At 41.8% G+C, this 22085-nt stretch overlaps 1 protein-coding gene across 1 annotated transcript in view; it reads right to left on the reverse strand.

Annotated features, from left to right (window-relative positions):
- Positions 1-20432, reverse strand: part of LOC139536290 (eyes absent homolog 2-like) — a gene marked incomplete in the record, with an annotated part of 49126 nt that extends 28694 nt beyond the window's left edge. Inside the window, 2 exon segments of the mRNA XM_071336699.1 lie at positions 1656-1726; positions 19966-20432.
- Between the last annotated feature and the right edge of the window lie 1653 nt (positions 20433-22085).

The raw sequence follows: 22085 nt of genomic DNA on the forward strand, positions 1-22085 counted from the left end.
GCAGCGCCTCTTCAACCTCAGGAGGCTGAAGAAATTCGGCTTGTCACATAAAGCACTCACAAACTTCTACAGATGCACAATCGAGAGCATCCTGTCGGGCTGTATCACCGCCTGGTACGGCAACTGCTCCGCCCACAACCGTAAGGCTCTCCAGAGGGTAGTGAGGTCTGCAGAACGCATCACCAGGGGCAAACTACCTGCCCTCCAGGACACCTACACCACCCGATGTCACAGGAAGGCCATAAAGATCATCAAGGACAACAACCACCCAAGCCACTGCCTGTTCACCCCGCTATCATCCAGAAGGCGAGGTCAGTACAGGTGCATCAAAGCAGGGACCGAGAGACTGAAAAACAGCTTCTATCTCAAGGCCATCAGACTGTTAAACAGCCACCACTAACATTTAGCGGCCGCTGCCAACATACTGACTCAACTCCAGCCACTTTAAAAATGGGAATTGATGGAAATTATGTAAAAATGTACCACTAGCCACTTTAAACAATGCCACTTAATATAATGTTTACATACCCTACATTACCCATCTCATATGTATATACTGTACTCTATATCATCTACTGCATCTTGCCATCTTTATGTAATACATGTACCACTAGCCACTTTAAACTATGCCACTTTATGTTTACATACCCTACAGTACTCATCTCATATGTATATACCGTACTCTATACCATCTACTGCATCTGCCATGCCGTTCTGTACCACCACTCATTCATATATCTTTATGTACATATTCTTTATCCCTTTACACTTGTGTGTGTGTGTAAGGTAGTAGTTGTGGAATTGTTAGGTTAGATTACTTGTTGGTTATTACTGCATTGTCGGAACTAGAAGCACAAGCATTTCGCTACACTCGCATTAACATCTGCTAACCATGTGTATGTGACTAATAAAATTTGATTTGATTTGATTTGATTTGGTTCATTCAATAGCCAACCATGGTTGAAAGTAAATAGACTGGTAGCCTTGATAGTCTGTGACAGTCTGGATAGGCTACAGTATTGCTGTGCGATTGAAGCGAGACATCATGGCCTAGCCTATTTCATCTCAGAGCCTATACCAAAGCATGAGATAGAAACATAATCATCTATAAATTAAATATTGAACAACAATTTGTCTTTTGCATAGAAGTGTGGGCTATAGCATTTACTTTTAAATTGTTTGGAAGGACAATCAATCTTTCAGAATGGGTGACCAATGTTTGTTACAGGCGTTATGCGTTTTTTGTTAAAAAAATATAAAAACATTCTGCCTTCACCTCTACAGAAATGTCATCAAATTTGCTTTTGCGATTTCTTTTAGTAACTATCATGGCCCAGTTCCAACATCTCCAAATCATACAGCAAATTATGACATTTTTATTACCATAAAATGTGGATGGAGAGTGTTTTCCAGGCAGGGTTTTAGCGCTCGTTCACGAGCCCACAAATATACTGTAGTATGGCTCTGATTTATCAATGAAAACATGCGTATATTTTGCGTGCAACAGTTTGATAAATCCCAATCATTTCCTGCGCACGGATATCCTATAATGTCCACGTATTGAGAATTGAGTAAGACATTTACGAACGGTTGATAAATGAGACCCTGTTGCTTCTTCAAAGGAAAATATATGTTGTAAATGTCTTCACTGTTACTTGACTCTGTGGAGAGAGTGTTTTCTTCCCTGGTAAGACACAGTCACTCAAGGTCCTCGCCGTCAGCTTTCCTGTGAAAACAATAGTGAATAAGCATTAGAAGTATGTAGAGGATTGACAGATAGCAACATGCCTCGGGCACTGACTTGCTTGGAAGTTTGAACAGAACTCATATTTCGGTGAAAAGAGGGGGTGGATAATTAACCTACTCGGAATGTTAACAAAGTGATTTGGGTTTTGGAACGAATGGAGTTCCTGACAGACAGAGAGACAGACAGACGGATGGACAGACAGACATGCTACAAGTTGAAGAAAGGTTTATATAAGAATGCACCATTAGTGATGCCACTGTCAAATGCCTGCTGTAGGTCCTTCTTCCTTGTCAGTCAGAATGGCTGTTTGTTAGTAAGAACTTGACAGATTCCATAGTTTCCCGGGAAAGCACTGAAGAATGCCCCACTTCTCTGCTTATCTCTCTCTCTCAGCACCTTTTTGGCACGCGTACTGTACTGCATCACATCACCATGACTTGGGAGAAGTAAACTAGGCCAAGTTAACCGCGTAATCACACAGAACAGAGTTGTTTGTGACCTAGAAGCACATGTAAACTAAGTCAACTCAGGCCTACTGTAACATTGATGTGAAATGCCAATACACACAAAGCACCAATATATCCAGACTCAGTTCAGCAGAATGATGCATTGCAATTATTGCATAACACTTAATATACATGTGCAATAAACTAAGACAATTAGACAAGCATTAAAATGGCGTCTAATAGATGAGAATGAGAGTCTGTGAGAGCTAAGGACAGACAGAGAATGAGAGAGAGGGCAGGGAGAAAGAGAGAGAGAGAGATAAAGAGAGTGATAGAGAGAAAGAGAGAGAGATCAAGATAAATAGAAAGAGAGAAAGGAGGAAGTCAAAGGTCAGTGGGTCAGGGGTCACAAGGTCAATACCAACATTCATCATTCCAAACACAGGAAGCTGTCCCTGGAGTGTATCTCTTTCTACTCAGCAGACCCCAAGACCTACTGTTACTCCCCCTTTCTCTCTCTCTATCTTCCCCTCCCCTCTCCCTCTCTCTCCCCCTCCCTCTCTATCTCTCTCCCCTCTCCCTCTCCCTCTCTATCTCTCTCTCTCTCCCCCTCGCTATCTCTCTCGCTCCCCCTCTCCCTATCTATCTCTCTCTCTGTCTTTTTATCTATCAATCGCTTTCTCTCTCTCCCCTCTCCATGTCTCTCGCTCTCTCTCTCTTTTTATCTATCGATCACTTTCTCGCTCTCTTTTTACCTCTCTTTTCTCTATTTTATCTCTCTCTACCTCTTTCAGACTACTGTTCAATGAGAAGCTCAAAAGGGGACATAACCAAAACAAACCATATGCTGACCATGTACTCTATGTGTTTCTAACAACTGCTCAATCAAAACAAACAAAAAAAACAGACAAACAGAGTCTCAAACAAAAGGAAACTCACTGCATATTAACTTGAACATGATCTCTTGTGGCTCAAGAAGATTGAATGACCTAACTTCAACATATGATGAAATGCTAATAACTTCATGACAGAGTAGATCCAATGTGTCTTCAGTCATTCTCCTGCATTTATTTGACATACTATGCGACTGTAAATATAACAGAACGCTGGTCACTTTTCCCCTCAAGTTTCATACCTATTTTACAGTGGCTTAAAAAGGGTTTATTTACATAGCAATTACATATGTTGACACATATCCATGTAGACACATACATATGAAGTCAGAAGTTTACATACACCTAAGCCAAATACATTTAAACTCAGTTTTTCACAATTCCTGACATTTAATCCTAGTAAATATTCCCTGTCTTAGGTCAGTTAGGATCACCACTTTATTTTAAGAATGTGAAATGTCAGAATAATAGTAGAAAGAATGATTAATTTCAGCTTTTATTTCTTTCATCACATTTCCAGTGGGTCAGAAGTTTACATACACTCAATTAATATTTGGTAGCATTGCCTTTAAATTGTTTAACTTGGGTCAAACATTGCGGGTAGCCTTCCACAAGCTTTCCACCGTAAGTTGGGTGAATTTTGGCCCATTCCTCCTGACAGAGCTGGTGTAACGGAGTCAGATTTGTAGGCCTCCTTGCTCGCACACGCTTTTTCAGTTCTGCCCATACATTTTCTATAGGATTGAGGTCAGGGCTTTGTGATGGCCACTCCAATACCTTGACTTTTTTGTCTTTAAGCCATTTTGCCACAACTTTGGAAGTATGCTTGGGGTCATTGTCCATTGTCCACTTTGCTGTTGTTCTGGGATTGATTTGCACTTTTCGCACCAAAGTATGTTCATCTCTAGGAGACAGAACGTGTCTCCTTCCTGAGCGGTATGACGGCTGCGTGGTCCCATGGTGTTTATACTTGCGTACTATTGTTTGTACAGATGAACGTGGTACCGTCAGGCATTTGGAAATTGCTCCCAAGGATGAACCAGACTTGTGGAGGTCTACAATTTTTTTTATGAGGTCTTGGCTGATTTATTTTGATTTTCCCATGATGTCAAGCAAAGAGGCACTGAGTTTGAAGGTAGGCCTTGAAATACATCCACGGGTACACCTCCAATTGACTCAACTGATGTCAATTAGCCTATCAGAAGCTTCTAAAGACATGACCAAATTTTCTGGAATTTTCCAAGCTGTTTAAAGGCAACTTAGTCAACTTAGTGTATGTAAACTTCTGATCCACTGGTATTGTGATACAGTGAATTATAAGTGAAATAATCTGTCTGCAAACAATTGTTGGAAAAATTACTTGTGTCATGCACAAAGTAGATGTCCTAACCGACTTGCCAAAAGTATAGTTTGTTATCAAGAAATGTGTGGAGTGGTTGAAAAACTAGTTTTAATGGCTCCAACCTAAGTGTTTGTAAACTTCCGACTTCAACTGTATCCCAATTGGTACATAGGACTAAGAACTGTTCAACCGGTTTGTGGTCATTGAGTTAATAGACTTTCAATTGGTAAAGAAATTCAACACAATAGTGCTATTGTACTGACAAGTCCAGGAGCAAATTTAAGTTTGTTTGCAACTTTCAATATAAGTAAATAGTCCTGACAAGGCGATTGCTGTGCCAATTCAACGTCTTAGAAACACTAAATAATGTGTGAACCACTTCTCAGATTCACATGAGAATAAGTAACGATGAGAGAGAGTAAGGTTGACAGTAAGGTTGACAGTAAGAGAGAGTAAGGTTGACAATAAGAGAGAGTAAGGTTGAGAGTAAGGGAGAGGCAGGTTGACAGTAAGAGAGAGGAAGGTTGACAATAAGAGAGAGGAAGGGAGAGGAAGGTTGACAGTAAGGTTGAGAGTAAGAGAGAGAAAGGGAGAGTAAGGTTGACAGTAAGGTAGAGGAAGGTAGACAGTAAGGTTGAGAGTAAGAGAGAGTAAGGGAGAGTAAGGTTGACCGTAAGGTTGACAGTAAGAGAGAGGAAGTTTGACAGTAAGGGAGAGAGTAAGAGAGAGTAAGGGAGAGTAAGGTTGACAGAAGGTTGAGAGTAACAGAGAGTAAAGTTGAGAGTAGGTTTGACAGTAAGGTTGAGAGTAAGCGAGAGTAAAGTTGAGAGTAAGTTTGACAGTAAGATTGACAGTACGGTTGACAGTAAGGTTGAGAGTAATAGAGAGTAAAGTTGAGAGTAAGCTTGACAGTAGGTTTGACAGTGAGGTTGACAGTAAGGTTGAAAGTGAAGTTGAGAGTAAGGTTGACATTAGGTTTGACAATAAGGTTGACAGTAGGGCTGAGAGTAAGAGAGAGTAAAGTTGAGAGTACGGGTTCGTCATGGTTGAGGAAAAAAGGTAACAGCTCTTTCTATCCCTCTGATGTTGACAGTGTGCTCTGTGCCTACAGGGCACCTCAATCTGGTCATGCAGAACCCTACTGCTTGAACTGTGTCCTCAACACTGACATCAGACTGACAGAGACAGAGGAGAGACATGACAGATAGGCGCAAGATGGATATTAGCAACTGCAACAGAGAAAGAGAGGGGGATTGAGAGAAAGGGGGAGGGATGGAGGGATTGCGAGAAAGAGAGGGGAAAAGATAAATCTTTAACTAGAACATTTGAAAGAGGATGAGAGTTACATAGGTTGTGAAGCCCAATATTGAACAGCAGACATGACAAACAAAAGTCTGTCTGTACATCCACAGAGGCTAAAGCTTTCCAAAATGAGTGGATTAGCCATAAAACCTGACTCCTGAGAATCCGGTCCTCTTATGTGTCAGTCACATGCCATTTCAATTAACAACAGTTCTTTTGACAGATACATTGCACATAATGATGAATCACATGTTATGGCAACTCCAGCTGATGCAGCCGACCTCCCAGCTTCTCCAAACACGGCGACGTGAGTCATTGCAGCACGGGCTGTTTTCATAGTAAATAATAGTATTCCTACTGTGGAGGGGCCAAAGGACTCTAAAAACCACTTATATTCCTGTGTTAATGACCGAAAGGGAAACATAAACACGGTCGGACATTAAAGGTGTCGGGGAGCCGGGGCGATGTATAGTCAGTCAGCAGTGTGATGTCAGTGGACAGGCTGGCCGCAGGGTCGGATGGACACACTGGAGCAAAATATAAAAAAGGTGCCGCTTTAGTTTACAGCTCCGTTTTACCTGGTATCTTCCTGGTATTTACTGAGGAGGTATGTGGTAACAATGTGTACTTTCTGGTGCTTACTTCAAATAAATCAACATCATTTGTATCAATCTACCTGGTAGCAAATGGTTCATAATGGTGCTTGTATGAATTGAATTCTAAAAACCTAATTAGAGCCACCTAAGTTATTATTATCTAATTTTGTGTCATATAATTTCTCAATAAACATCAGCTAAACAATCGACATGAAATAATAACCAGAAACAAAAAGCCTCACCAGCGAATCATAAGGCCACATCTGACCTCTCCCAGTCAGCTGACACATAAGAGTAATCCCACCACACCATACAAGGAAAACACACTTGTTGACTCACGGCTGTACAAAGGCGATATAACACTAAGCGGTATGCACTATGCAGCAGACCGACCACGCCAGCGGGGAACTGAACATGGGAAAGTGAACCAGGAGCGCCCAGTCCGAGCCCCCGGACTTCCCCTCTCGTCCCTGTGATGCGCAGGGCGCTTCCTGGTAGAGTCCAGCGGAGCCCAGCGGCAGAGCCAAAGGGCATGGGAACACAGGGAGATCTGTCCGGTTCCAGTTGAAACCCAAGCTAAAACAAACCTCAACAGGGCCATGGCCCCGTCGGCCTCAGTCGGCCTCGGTTCACCTGTAGACTTTTGCAAGAGCTGGCTTTTTTCACGGGTATCGGATTCTGCAGTACTGTAGGACATGTTGCATCATACCTCTCTCTCTCTGAGGTTTGGAATGACAATGGTTGGATGATAGTACAGTTTTTCTTTGCCTGAATAAATGATAGTGCGTCTTCTTTTGTTAAAAAAATGTCTGTCTATGTACAGTGTTATGTACTGTACTTACAATATTATGATGCATGTAGTCTACTCTGAAAAACCTGTGTGTGTGTGTTTCTACGCACATGTGTCGTCTGTGCGTCTATGTGTGATGGATGACAGGTAAGTTGCACAACGACCTCTAAATGAGCTGACCTCTCCCTGCAACATAACGACTGCATGCGACAGGCATTACGGTGACTGACTACCTCATAATGACACCATATGGACCTCCACCTGGAACCCTAAGTTCTGCCCCAATGACTGCCTGGGGGGACTGAATGCACTGTCGCACACAGACAGACCCCCGGCTCTCTCCTCAACAAAGGCCCCTGAACAAGACTTCAGTATTGCAGTCCTGACATGACTCCCTGCTGGAAGTTAGTGCCATCTGCTAGTGATGTCCTCTATGACCTTCTGCCTGCCCTTTGACACAGAACTACAGCGCAGACAGAAGACACACTAAGAACAGTACAGAACATTAAAGAGATAGGCCTACGTGAAAACATATCTTGTAATACGTCAATTGTGCATAATCTAGGTAGTCTGCAGTACATTAGGGAGGAACTAGGCATACATACCTAACTAGAGGCATGTACAAGCCATAAGGTAATGTTCAGCAGAGACGACACAACCACAGAGAGTTTACAAAGTGGACAGTCAAGTCACTGTATTGTCATAGAAACACCACATAAAACTCTGTCATAAACCAACAATCCCCTCAACCTCTGCATAGCCAAACCACATAGAGACTAGAATAGAAGAGAATACCACCATTATTGTCCACACAAGGCAACTTTCCACATGGACACTCAAGTTTAAATTCTGTGGACACACACACACACACACGCACTCACACACACACAAACACACACACACACACACCGACACCGACACACACACACACACACACACACACACACACACACACACACACACACACACACACACACACACACACACACACACACACACACACACACACACACACACACACACACACACACACACACACACACACACACACACACACACACACACACACACACACACGCTCACTGGGCCTGTCTCCACACAGAGCCTGCGGCTTCACCCAGTCTGCAGCCTTTGAACCGCATGGCTCGTAAATAAGACTGGCTGCCACACTGTGTGTGTGTGTGTGTGTGTGTGTGTGTGTGTGTGTGTGTGTGTGTGTGTGTGTGTGTGTGTGTGTGTGTGTGTGTGTGTGTGTGCGTGCGTGCGTGCGTGCGTGCGTGCGTGCGTGCGTGCGTGCGTGCGTGCGTGCGTGCGTGCGTGCGTGCGTGCGTGCGTGCGTGTGTGTGTGTGTGTGTGACAGAGACTGGGAGCAGATGTGAGAGGTTGATTACAGTCCAGTAATGGGCTCCTGAGAGCAAGGACTCCTACACAGGGATGACCTCAGAGCCCAGGGATTTCATTAACACTAGAACACTGGACACACACACACACACACACACACACACACACACACACACACACACACACACACACACACACACACACACACACACACACACACACACACTGAGATAACACGAGCCCCCCTAAATTGGGAGTAGAGGAGGTAGCCCCTAGATACTGACCTTGGGTCAGTTTTATTTCCCCCACCAATGGTTCAGGTTAGGATTTGAGGAGGGGAAGCTGATCCTAGAGCTGTAGCTAGGATAAACTTCATCCTGGAGTTCCCCTAGTTTCCCCAGTCCTAATCCCTGTTCCTAGAATTGAATTCAAAATAACCTGAATCATTGTAATTTTCCCCCCCAGGTGAGTCGTTAAGAAGTCATTGACATGTTATTTTACTATTACAACTTGGTTGATCAAGAAGTGAACAATCTTCAAAAAAGTGTCCAGGGAATCTTAGCCAGTGTAGTTAGTAAGTCTGCTTTGAGACAAGCGTTATTTTTTGGTGTGGGGGAAGACATTCAGAAGGATGAAAGTGTCTTAATGTCAGTAATGTCCTGGTTTTATTGATTCATGTGTTTGTTGATTGAACCGTATGATCAGGACAAGCTCAGGGACTGAACACACTAATCAAAAAACACATATAGGCATCCATCTATATGGCTTAGGATCATCTCCTGTTTTGGCAAACCCACTCCACATGTCCACATATACAGCTGAGCGGAGCATGCCAAGGCAGGCTATATGTGTGAGGACTCCAAGGCTGCGTTTAGACAGGCAGCCCAATTCTGATCTTTTGCACAATTATTGGCCAAAGAGCTGATCTGATTGGTCAAAAGAATAGTTAGTTGGAAAATATCAGAATTGGACTGCCTGTGTAAACAAAGCCAAAGATTCCTAAGTGAAGCATATATCTAGACTCACAAAGACCATGAAACGCCCAATAATATTGAAAGTATTTATTGGAATGATCTAGAAAGAGTTCAAGTAATGAACCGATGGATGAATGTTACTCAGTTAAAACAAACTGCTATTAGGCTCTGCTCCGTTGTTAATTAAAAACAACAAATTAACCAATTAAATCCAATGTAACATTCAAATGAAAAGAGAAAATAGCAATTAAGTGGCTTTCAGCTCATAAAACGGTCCTTCCCGCTAGTACCTGTTGCTATTTGGTGTGTGTGTGTGTGTGTGTGTGTGTGTGTGTGTGTGTGTATGTGTGTGTGTATGTATGTGTGTGTGTGTGTGTGTGTGTGTGTGTGTGTGTGTGTGTGTGTGTGTGTGTGTGTGTGTGTGTGTGTGTGTGTGTGTGTGTGTGTGTGTGTGTGTGTGTGTGTGTGTGTGTGTGTGTGTGTGTGTGTGTGCGTGCATGTGTAACACTAGCTGAGAGACTTGGTGGCCTTTTCTTTTCCACTTGACGGAGTCTGAGCAACAAACCTGCTTTTATGCCAGCTGCACCCCCCTTACCCCCTGTAATCGAGCCCCCTTTCATTCAATCACGCTACCATGGCTCTCTTGGTGTCTGTCTCTCCTTCTCTCTCTCGCTCTTGCAATCAACCTACCCCTAATGTACCCCAATCTAAAACAGCCCCCCCCCTACCATCAGAGCCTCTCTTGCCCAGAATCAGTGCCCCGGGACAGGGTCAGGGAGAGGGACAGCTTGCAGACCTCCCGGAAGCCTCCTTAAAACGGGTATGGGCCAGAGCGGTGGGTGACCCCAGTCAGATGGTGGTCTGCTCCCAGGTAAAACATCTGGTCTACTGATGGAAAGGGACGGGAGGGGAGTGGTGGTCACACACACACACAGGCACACAAATACACAGTCAGGCATACATGCAGCAGGCAGGCACGTAGGAACACAAACACACACACGCACACACGCACGCACGCACGCACGCACGCACGCACGCACGCACGCACGCACGCACGCACGCACGCACGCACGCACGCACGCACGCACACACACACACACACACACACACACACACACACACACACACACACACACACACACACACACACACACACACACACACACACACACACACACACACACACACACACACACACTGAGCCGGTCTCTTTGTTAGTCATTTGGACAAAAAGTTCTGCCATCCACCCTTTCCCCTCCGTCTACACAGTCGATGAAAACGCCCGCCCTAGTTGGTAGCAGCTGTCCAGAGCTACCCAGCACACACACACACACACACACACACACACACACACACACACACACACACACACACACACACACACACACACACACACACACACACACACACACACACACACACACACACACACACACAAAAACAGTCCATTGAAACTCAATGTAATAACACAGATGTCAATGACAGCTATATGAACTAATCATGTAGAATATTGTGTAGAATATTTTATGTTAGCTAGGTGTCAATGACAGCTATATAAACTAATTGTATATACTATTGTATATAACATTGTATGTTAACTAGGTCAAAATGTATGATACAGAGTAGAATATGTGAATATCCTCAATTCCGGAGCTTCCTTCTATTGGAAATTGTGAAAGCGTAAAGGTACAGTGCCTAGCTAGACAACAGCAGTGGGAGCTGGTTGAATGCAACAGCATGGTTTTTCTGTGTGTGTGTGTGTGTGTGTGTGTGTGTGTGTGTGTGTGTGTGTGTGTGTGTGTGTGTGTGTGTGTGTGTGTGTGTGTGTGTGTGTGTGTGTGTGTGTGTGTGTGTGTGTGTGTGTGTGTGTGAATGCCTCCATGTGTGCAGCTCCTCTAAATGAAATAAAGAGTGTGGCGATAGCCAGAGGGACAGCTGTTGTCTGCTGACAGACCAGGGTTTTAGCTGGGAGAGGACACACACACACTTGAGAGTTGGAACGCCGCAGGCCTCCCAGGGTGCTCCCTAGGGTTTAAAAGAATTGTATGTGTGTGTGGGTGTGGGTGTGTCTGTGTGTGTGTGTGTGGGGGGTTGTGTGTAGGTGGGAAGTGATACCCGAAGCCTCTTCACAAACTGGTCAAGCAGAGCCAATGAGACCCACCATCTCCCTCAAATCTCCCTTTCTTCATTTCAGAATATTCACTCAGTGTTCCCCTCCTTACACTCCCCATATTCACTCAGTGTTCCCCTCCTCACACTCCCCATATTCACTAAGTTTTCCCCTCCTCACACTCCCCACATTCACTCAGTGTTCCCCTCCTCACACTCCACATATTCACTAAGTTTTCCCCTCCTCACACTCCCCACATTCACTCAGTGTTCCCCTCCTCACACTCCCCACATTCACTCAGTGTTCCCCTCCTCACACTCCCCACATTCACTCAGTGTTCCCCTCCTCACACTCCCCATATTCACTCAGTGTTCCCCTCCTCACACTCCCCATATTCACTCAGTGTTCCCCTCCTTACACTCCCCATATTCACTCAGTTTTCCCCTCCTCACACTCCCCATATTCACTCAGTGTTCCCCTCCTTACACTCCCCATATTCACTCAGTGTTCCCCTCCTTACACTCCCCATATTCACTCAGTGTTCCCCTCCTCACACTCCCCATATTCACTCAGTGTTCCCCTCCTCACACTCCCCACATTCACTCAGTGTTCCCCTCCTTACACTCCCCATATTCACTCAGTGTTCCCCTCCTCACACTCCCCACATTCACTCAGTGTTCCCCTCCTTACACTCCCCATATTCACTCAGTGTTCCCCTCCTTACACTCCCCACATTCACTCAGTGTTCCCCTCCTCACACTCCCCACATTCACTCAGTGTTCCCCTCCTTACACTCCCCAATATTCACTCAGTGTTCCCCTCCTTACACTCCCCATATTCACTCAGTGTTCCCCTCCTTACACTCCCCATATTCACTCAGTGTTCCCCTCCTTACACTCCCCATATTCACTCAGTGTTCCCCTCCTCACACTCCCCATATTCACTCAGTGTTCCCCTCCTTACACTCCCCATATTCACTCCGTGTTCCCCTCCTTACACTCCCCATATTCACTCAGTGTTCCCCTCCTCACACTCCCCATATTCACTCAGTGTTCCCCTCCTTACACTCCCCATATTCACTCAGTGTTCCCCTCCTCACACTCCCCATATTCACTCGGTGTTCCCCTCCTCACACTCCCCATATTCATCTCACACAATAGACCCATTTCTCTTGGCAATCACGGATTACAGTATAGCTGTATTGTGTTCACCTCTCTCTCTAAAGCCTAAAGGATCATTGTAGGGTTTATTGGGTTAAGGGTGGCTGCAGAGAGACAGTGAGACAGAGAGGTATGATGTTTTGATAACTATGAGATTATAGTAACTCATTATAAGGGGATCGTAAATGCTTATGATAAGTTTTATAACACATTATAAATGCATCATCGGGTGTTATAATTGCTTTAAGTAAAGTGTTACTAAGGTTTTAAATCAAAAGAGTGAAGTTAGATTCTGAGAGGTATTTTAAAGGAGAACACTTAGTTTGTTTTATACGTTTTTATTTTATTTGCTCATTAAGATTGAAATAGTTATATTTAAATCCCAAGAAACAAAAACATATATATATATTTTAAGCTATTCTTGTTTTAATTGTGAAATCTTAAACAATTGTCCCAGCAGACGGAAACTGTGGTCTGACTTCATTGGTTGCAGCCTATGGACCGAAGGCTGAAATCCAGAGGCGTTATGCTGGTGGAAGGTTTACACACAGTTCAGTCCAGTTCATTTAAATTCTTTGACTGAGTGACTTCAAACCAGTCTCGTGTTTTATAATAATAAAAAAAAATCACAAATAAATTGACAATTGAATGTGACCTAAACATATCTGCTTTCGTGGCCATTAGCTGTTCACAGTAAATAGAACATAAAACCATGATGGACTACTTACTACACTGTTAAGACATCTGGGTTGCGGGTTACCAACCCAAACAAGTGATTCTACCCTAAATTCAATTATCATTTGATTGAATCTGAAAATAACGCGGCATATTAGATAAGTACAAAATCTGTTGCATTACAGTTCACAAGTCCCTTTCAAAACACATTATTTTGACTTATTCAAGATATCTTTAGACAGTCACAAACTTTTATATTTATCAGCAGTGGATCCATTATATTTATCAGGAGTGGATCCATTATATTTATCATGAGTGGATCCATTATATTTATCAGGAGTGGATCCATTATATTTATCAGCAGTGGATCCATTATATTTATCAGCAGTGGATCAATTATATTTATCAGGAGTGGATCAATTATATTTATCAGGAGTGGATCAATTATATTTATCAGGAGTGGATCCATTATATTTATCAGCAGTGGATCCATTATATTTATCAGCAGTGGATCAATTATATTTATCAGGAGTGGATCCATTATATTTATCAGCAGTGGATCCATTATATTTATCAGGAGTGGATCCATTATATTTATCAGGAGTGGATCCATTATATTTATCAGCAGTGGATCCATTATATTTATCAGCAGTGGATCAATTATATTTATCAGGAGTGGATCCATTATATTTATCAGGAGTGGATCCATTATATTTATCAGGAGAGGATCCATTATATTTATCAGGAGTGGATCCATTATATTTATCAGGAGTGGATCCATTATATTTATCAGGAGTGGATCCATTATATTTATCAGGAGTGGATCCATTATATTTATCAGGAGTGGATCCGTTTGGGCTCCCGAGTGGAGCAGCAGTCTAAGGCACTGCATCTCAGTGCAAGAGGCGGCACCACAGTCCCTGATTCAAATCAAGGCTGTATCACATCTGGCTGTGATTGGGAGTCCTATAGGGCGGCGCACAATTGGCCCAGCGTTGTCCGGGTTTGGCCAGGGTAGGCCGTCATTGGAAATAAGAATTTGTTCTTATCTGACTTGCCTAGTTAAATAATGGGAAATATATATAGAGTTGAAGTTTACATACACCTAAGCCAAATACATTTAAACTCAGTTTTCACAATTCCTGACATTTAATCCTAGTAAAAATTCCCTGTCTTAGGTCAGTTAGGATCACCACTTCATTTTAAGAATGTGACATGTCAGAATAATAGTAGAGAGAATGATTTATTTCAGCTTTTATTTCTTTCATCACATTCCCAGTGGGTCAGAAGTTTACATACACTCAATTAGTATTTGGTAGCATTGCCTTTAAATTGTTCAACTCGTGTCAAACGTTCCGGGTAGCCTTCCACAAGCTTCCCACAATAAGTTGGGTGAATTTTGGCACACTCCTCATGACAGAGCTGGTGTAACTGAGTCAGGTTTGTAGGTCTCCTTGCTCGCACACGCTTTTTCAGTTCTGACCACCATTTTTCTATAGGTTTGAGGTCAGGGCTTTGTGATGGCCACTCCAATAACTTGCCTTGTTGTCCTTAAGTCATTTTGCCACAACTTTGGAAGTATGCTTGGGGTCATTGTCCATTTGGAAGACCCATTTGCGAACAAGCTTTAACTTCCTGACTGATGTCTTGAGATGTTGCTTCAATATATCCACATAATTTTCCTCCCTCATGATGCCATCTATTTTGTGAAGTGCACCAGTCCCTCCTGTAGCAAAGCACCTTCACAACATGATGCTGCCATCCCCGTGCTTCACGGTTGGGATGGTGTTCTTCGGCTTGCAAGCCTCCCTCTTTTTCCTCCGAACATAACAATGGTCATTATGGCCAAACAGTTCTATTTTTGTTTCATCAGATCAGAGGACATTTCTTCAATGTGCAGTTGCAAACCGTAGTCTGGCTTTTTTATGGCGGTTTTGGAGCAGTGGCTTCTTCCTTGCTGAGCGGCCTTTCAGGTTATGTCGATATAGGACTCGTTTTAATGTGGATATAGATTATTTTGTAACTGTTTCCTCCAGCATCTTCACAATGTCCTTTGTTGTTGTTCTGGGATTGATTTGCACTTTTTCCACCAAAGTACGTTCATCTCTAGGAGACAGAACGCGTCTCCTTCCTGAGCAGTATGACGGCTGCGTGGTCCCATGGTGTTTATACTTGCATACTATTGTTTGTACAGATGAATGTGGTACCTTCAGGCGTTTGGACATTGCTCCCAAGGATGAACCAGACTTGTGGAGGTCTACACTTTTTTTTGAGGTCTTGGCTGATTTCTTTTGATTTTCCCATGATGTCAAGCAAAGAGTCATTGAGTTTGAAGGTAGGCCCTGAAATACATCCACAGGTACACCTCCAATTGTCTCAAATTATATCAATTAGCCCTTCGAAGCTTCTAAAGCCATGACATCATTTTCTGGAATTTTCCAAGCTGTTTAAAGGCACAGTCAACTTAGTGGATGTAAACTTCTGACCCACTGGAATTGTGATACAGTGAATTATAAGTGAAATATTCTGTCTGTAAACAATTGTTGAAAAAAATTACACAAAGTAAATGTCCTAACCGACTTGCCAAAACTATAGTTTGTTAACAAGACATTTCTAGAGTGGTTGAAAAATGAGTTTTAATGACTCCAACCTAAGGGTGTGTAAACTTCCGACGTCAACTGTATATCACTTTTTTTTTCAGTAGTGGATCTAATGCATTTATCAGGAGTGGATCCATTATATTTATCAGGAGTGGATCCATTGCATTTATCAAGAGTGGATCCATTGCATTTATCAAGAGTGGATCCATTGCATTTATCAGGAGTGGATCCATTATATTTATCCGTAGTGGTTTCTTTGCATTCATCAGGAGTGGATCCATTATATTTTCAGGAGTGGATCCATTGCATTTATCAGGAGTGGATCCATCGCTAAGATAAAGTCAGGAAGAGCAGAGCTTCCTATGAAAATATTTATCATTCCACGAACCTTTGGCTGTAGAGGAGTTTGGATTTAATTTGTGTTTTCTTAAGAGGGGGTGCCTCGCGGTACAGGATGGGGAATTCTCCTCGATCCAGGACTTTAGGCTCCTGCTTATTCACGATTTATTAGACTCAAGTAATAGGAACCATGAAGGGAGAGGGTTCCGCGAAGCAGAAGGCTGTTCTAAAAATGGGGCCTAATGTTATTAAGATACGAAACACCGTGTTAAATCAAACCCCCCAGCACAAACTGCCTTTGGTTTGTGGTCCACTTTTTTTTCATTCCCCAAATGTTATTTGTGGGGGTAGAAATTCAGATAGGGATCAGGTTTCTGATGATTTATATTCAGTCTTTTTCTTCGATAACAAAACTCTGTGGTTGATGCAGTGTTTGCTCCACAAGTATATTTCAGATAATTGACTTGGATAGAGAATATTTGGATACAATTGGGAAAAAAGAGTTAATATGAGTCCTATTGCATTAGATGAATACTTGGTTGTTTTCTGAAATACAAAATGGTGGGTTGTAATCTAGCTGCCAATGCAGTTTCATGGAAAATAAACACAAACAGAGATGGATTTGCTCAAAACAATTATATTTGATAGATATGAAATGAATACTGTTCCTGGGTCTGAACCACATGCCTGTAGGCCTATAGGAAGGAGGGCATAATTGAGTACACTTTCAGCCAATATAACTGAATGATACTATCTTCAGTTAACTGAATACGTTAAGTACTGTACTATCACAGTCGGCCGGTAGCCTAGCGGTTAGAGAGGCAAGCCAGAATCTGGAGGATTGCCAGGTCGGAGCCCGGGTCCGACGTGAAAAACCTGTTGGTAAATGAGCTAGAAACCTAAGAGTTGCTGGTATCAAATCCTAGATGCTGTTGTGCCCTTGAGCAAGGCACTTATAACCCCCCACAACAGCTGCCCAGTGTGGCAGCCCCCCACACCTCTCCAAAAACGATGTGTCTTTCAGAGGGCTTGGGTTAAAAGCAAAATTCATATTTTGGTTAGACTGTGTGTCTTTCAGAGGGGTTGGGTTAAAAGGAAAATTCATATTTTGGTTGGACTGTGTGTGTCTTTCAGAGGGGTTGGGTATTTTTGGTTGGACTGTGTGTGCGATCGACCAATAAAGTGATCTCAATCTTAAATGTTAATATATGAATTAAAGATATAAAGGTCAATAAATATATGATCGATAAATGTATCATTATTTTAATAGCTTTCCTATAAGTCTTATGGAAATGTAGGTATTGTAATATTTGATCACCTCAACATTTCAAGTAAATTAATATCCATGTGCAAGTGATGACTGAACGTTTCTTACATGCAGTATTAGGTGTGGAGCAAAATGTCAATGGAACTCTTGTCTGCATTTCTCAGACACAAAATAATGCTTTTGTTATTTTTTGTGCTCCGAGCAAGAAGCAGAGATCCAGACTGAACGCTTCTGAACGAAGCTGTCGTGATCTACGAGTGTTTAAAGGTGATTGGAATGGCTACCAAAACACAGAGGGCCATTTTAGATCGGAGCTATGAAGGGGTCCTTGAGAAATATGAATACCTGTCTTTGGAAAAATCCTTAGTGTGGTTCCCTTAAATTACTTAATTAGTTTCCTGGCAAGAAAAGGGCCTCCGTGATTAGCTGTATTCTTCAGTACTTAGGCCAAGCACAAGTGTTGAAAGGATTCAACTGCCACCAAGGAAAATAAAGAGCTTTAAAGAAGTAGGACCGAATGGTATACTCCCCCAACACTACCCTTAGTATAGAGACAGACAATTTACTCCACCACACACACACACGCACGCACGCACGCACGCACGCACGCACGCACGCACGCACGCACGCACACACACACACACACACACACACACACACACACACACACACACAAACTAAGTGATTTGGCGTAAATAAAACGTATGGAAAAACGTATAGAAAAACGTATATTTACAAATCAGTAGATGGACAACTCACACCAAGTCAGGTTCCTTGGACTGTAACGCTACCATGGTGTAAAAAGGTTATGTTGTTTAAAAAATAGATTTTACTCAATCGGGGTCTCAACTTACTGTTGAGTGTTAGAATAGTGGAACACACAAGGTGCAATTTCATCAGTTTTTCTCTTCTTATGTCAGTCAGTGACAGTCACTCGAAGCCATGTCAGATAACCATTTTGTGATTGGTAAATTAGTTTAGCCTGCTATCTAAACTTGTAGTAATCATGGTTAAATTACCGCCAGGGGCCCCCATTGATTTTGTTAGTCACTCGCATCCAGATATCATATTAAAAGACTGCAACCATTTCTCTCCACCACATGGCAAAATGTATAGAATTGCAAGGAATTAGATGTAAAACTGCTAATTTTTCTCTCCACCCTTTTCAAAATGAGTAGAATTGCATAAAATGAGATAGAAAATTGCTAAATCTTCTCTCAGACCCATGGCACAACATGGAGAATTGCAGCAAACTTGCTTAGCTAAAAGGCTAGGGCTCAGACTGCATGTGTGGGTATGGATGTGGGTACACAGACCCGCGAGCCGCTGCGGCCCCTCGTGATGAGTTCCGATTTTCTGAAGAAGGCACAGTGATGCCGAAACGTTGGTGATTAACCCAATAAATTACTGGGAGTTTATATATGGAGTGTGTGACTCTCTTTATTTATTTATTTTTATAGTTCCGAATTTTTGTGGCCATCAAATTTGCCCATCCCTGCTCTAGCCTATAATATACAACGAAAATAATATGATTATATTGATCAGACCTAATTTAAATTCTCATAATGTTGTTGAAATGATAGACATAACAAATATAGGTCTAGGTCTACTCTATGAGCTATACTGTCAAGTAGGTGTTGTGTGAGCTTTAACCTGCAGTGCAATGTATTTCAAAAAGTTTCCAAATGAGGAAACTAGCTTACTGTACTGTACATTCTGATTGGAAATAGAATTGAAATGTCTTTGTCTGACAGGCTCCTTCATTATATGCATAGTATTTTACTGCAATGCAAACTTCTAATAATAATTAAAAAAAATGTCAATACATGGAGGAAGGACACTTCTGATAAGAAACATCAGTCACTGTCCCATATACTGTAGCCACATTTATATGCTGTGAATTTAGTTTTCAAGCGAGTAGGCAGTAGGCTAGCCTGAGTGATGAAGTCAAATGGGTATTGGTGATATTTACTAAAGAAAGATCCTATAAATACTATGCAATTTTACCATTAATGTTCAAAATGAAGTTTTGTGGGAACTGAAGTGGCCTACATAGTCAGTCGGTCAGTTGAAACGGCTAGGAGATGTTTAACAGAGCCGATGAGTTGGTTTAGGCCCAAAACCAACCAATATTATGAGTATCATCATTTTTATATGTATTGCCCCGCACTGGTAAACTATTGTTTGAAAAACAATACAGGCCGAATTAAACTTTGGTTAAACTTTTTCTGTAGAATTGTACCCTATAACCTATAAAGATAATTCAAGTGCTCAAAAAATCGATTACTGCACACAGAATGAACACAGGCTATTCATTTTTCTGAACAGGCAATAATACTTTTGAAAAGCAATATGATATTCATACTCATATGAATCCACTTACCATGATTTAGGTCGAAAAAAAATCCGGTAGTTGTTCAACACTGTTCTCTCTCCATATGGCGTAGCGTGTTCAAATCTCTATAGCAAAACGTTTCTACAGATGAAACTGGAAGGTTCAACGCAGGATAAGTCTTTACTCACTGTGGGTGGCTATTTATTATTCTTCAAAGTGATGATGACTGCAGATTTTAGAAATGTGTGCGCACTTAGTTTGGATTTCTTGAATCGTTCGTCTACTACGGTCTAATAAACCGAAATGACAGCTTTCCAGCGAATCTAAGGCTGCGTTTTCATCCGAAACATTGAACCCGTTTGTCGATAAGTGTTTCATACACCTTCAGGAGCGCGTGTATGCTTTGGCGCTGGTAAGGAAGTGATGATAAGGGTAAATGAAAAAATGTTGGTTCCTCCTCCTGAGGGTTTTCTCAATACCCGCGAGCCGAGTGCTGTACAGTGTGTGTGTGTGTGTGTGTGTGTGTGTGAGTGTGATCCCGCGCGCGCTTGTGCTTGTGCCATTACGCAGGAGTTGCTTTCAATTGGCTCTCTATATTCTTCATTTAACAAAATAGCTCAGGCGGAGTTGAGCTCTTCCTCTATCGCTTTATCTCACCTTTGTATCTTTGTTTGGTAAAGAATGCCTCTCTCGACCGTTGTTTACACAAAGACGACGAGAATCTCACACGTTTAGGGCTTCTCTGGAAGTCTGTTATGGTGTTGACATTATGTGTGGATTAATCATTTATTCTAATGACCCTAGGGTATTGACTGGTTTCTAAAGGTCCTTAATGTGTGTATATTTTGATATCTCTTAGGCCTATACGTATACCCACTATAGTGTGTGTTCACAATAATTGGTTTATACATGTCCATTCATTAAAATAACAACTTGAAGCACTTTAATACTTTATTGCCTTATAAACGTGTCTTTCATAGCACCTTATAGAATATAACATCATTTACCTTCCTAAAGAAATGTGAAGTACAGTCACACTTTAATATAAAGCATATTAAAGGCTTAATTAAGACTTCATAAACCCATTATAAGGCCTACCTAAATGCTTCAAGAATAATTTGCTAATGTCATTATAGGGTTGAAAAAGAGTTACGCCACAATTTGCAACGCACTAGGCCTACCCATCATATCATCCTGTGTATGTTAATTAACAAATGATTTGTTACCTTATAAAGGCCTTATGAAGGCTTAATTAAGGCTTCATTAGGCCTTTTGAAGATATATTTCATTCAAAGTGTGACCGTTGCAGTTTAATAAAGCTCTGTAACTGCATATAACAATGTACTTGTAAGGCAATATAACACATAAAAAATATATGTTTTTATATACCCTAATGTTTAAAAATAAATGGTCAAACAATAAATAATGCTTTACACTATTAATGTTATTTGCTAGCGGGTTATTAAACCCTAACTAAATGTGTCTTATTTGAAATGACACAAATACACTATCCCCACTGTCAATTAGCTTTGGTATGCACTGTAAACAAAATATCATAGCTGGTTATATCTTGACTGTGGTTAAATGGGCAATCCGAGATGATTTGGGACATATATTTCTTGATTTATACAGCCATTGATTCTTGAAGAACATACCTTCCAAATGTTTCATTATTACATCAAGTTTTAAAGAAAAGAAAAACATATTGACTGAATGTAAACATTTGCATATGGAAAGTCTCAACTAAATATGTCTCAACCAATATTGTATCATGTAAAAATTCAATCAATAGCCTGGTCATTGATTTGCTTCAATCAGGGCTCTACTTGATGTGTGTGAGGGCCCCCCACCTTGCGGCAAAACATTTTAGTGGTACCCTCTTGACAGCGGAGAGAAAAAAAGAAGTTTTAAGTTAATTTCCTGCAATTCTGCACATTTTGCCATGGGGCGTAGAGAAAATGTTGCAATTTTAAAGCACATTTACTACAACTCTATAATCATTTTGTCATGGGGCGGAGAGACATTTTTGTCGTTTTAAAGCAAATTTCCTGCAATTCTATACATTTTACTATGAATTATGCAATGTTAATATGATATCTGAGTGAGAATTACTAACAAAATCAATGTGGGCCCCCTGGAGGTCGAGCCGGTTGGTATTCGACCATGAT

This window comes from Salvelinus alpinus, chromosome 12 (genome assembly GCF_045679555.1).
Source record: "Salvelinus alpinus chromosome 12, SLU_Salpinus.1, whole genome shotgun sequence".
NCBI classification, from domain to species: domain Eukaryota; kingdom Metazoa; phylum Chordata; class Actinopteri; order Salmoniformes; family Salmonidae; genus Salvelinus; species Salvelinus alpinus.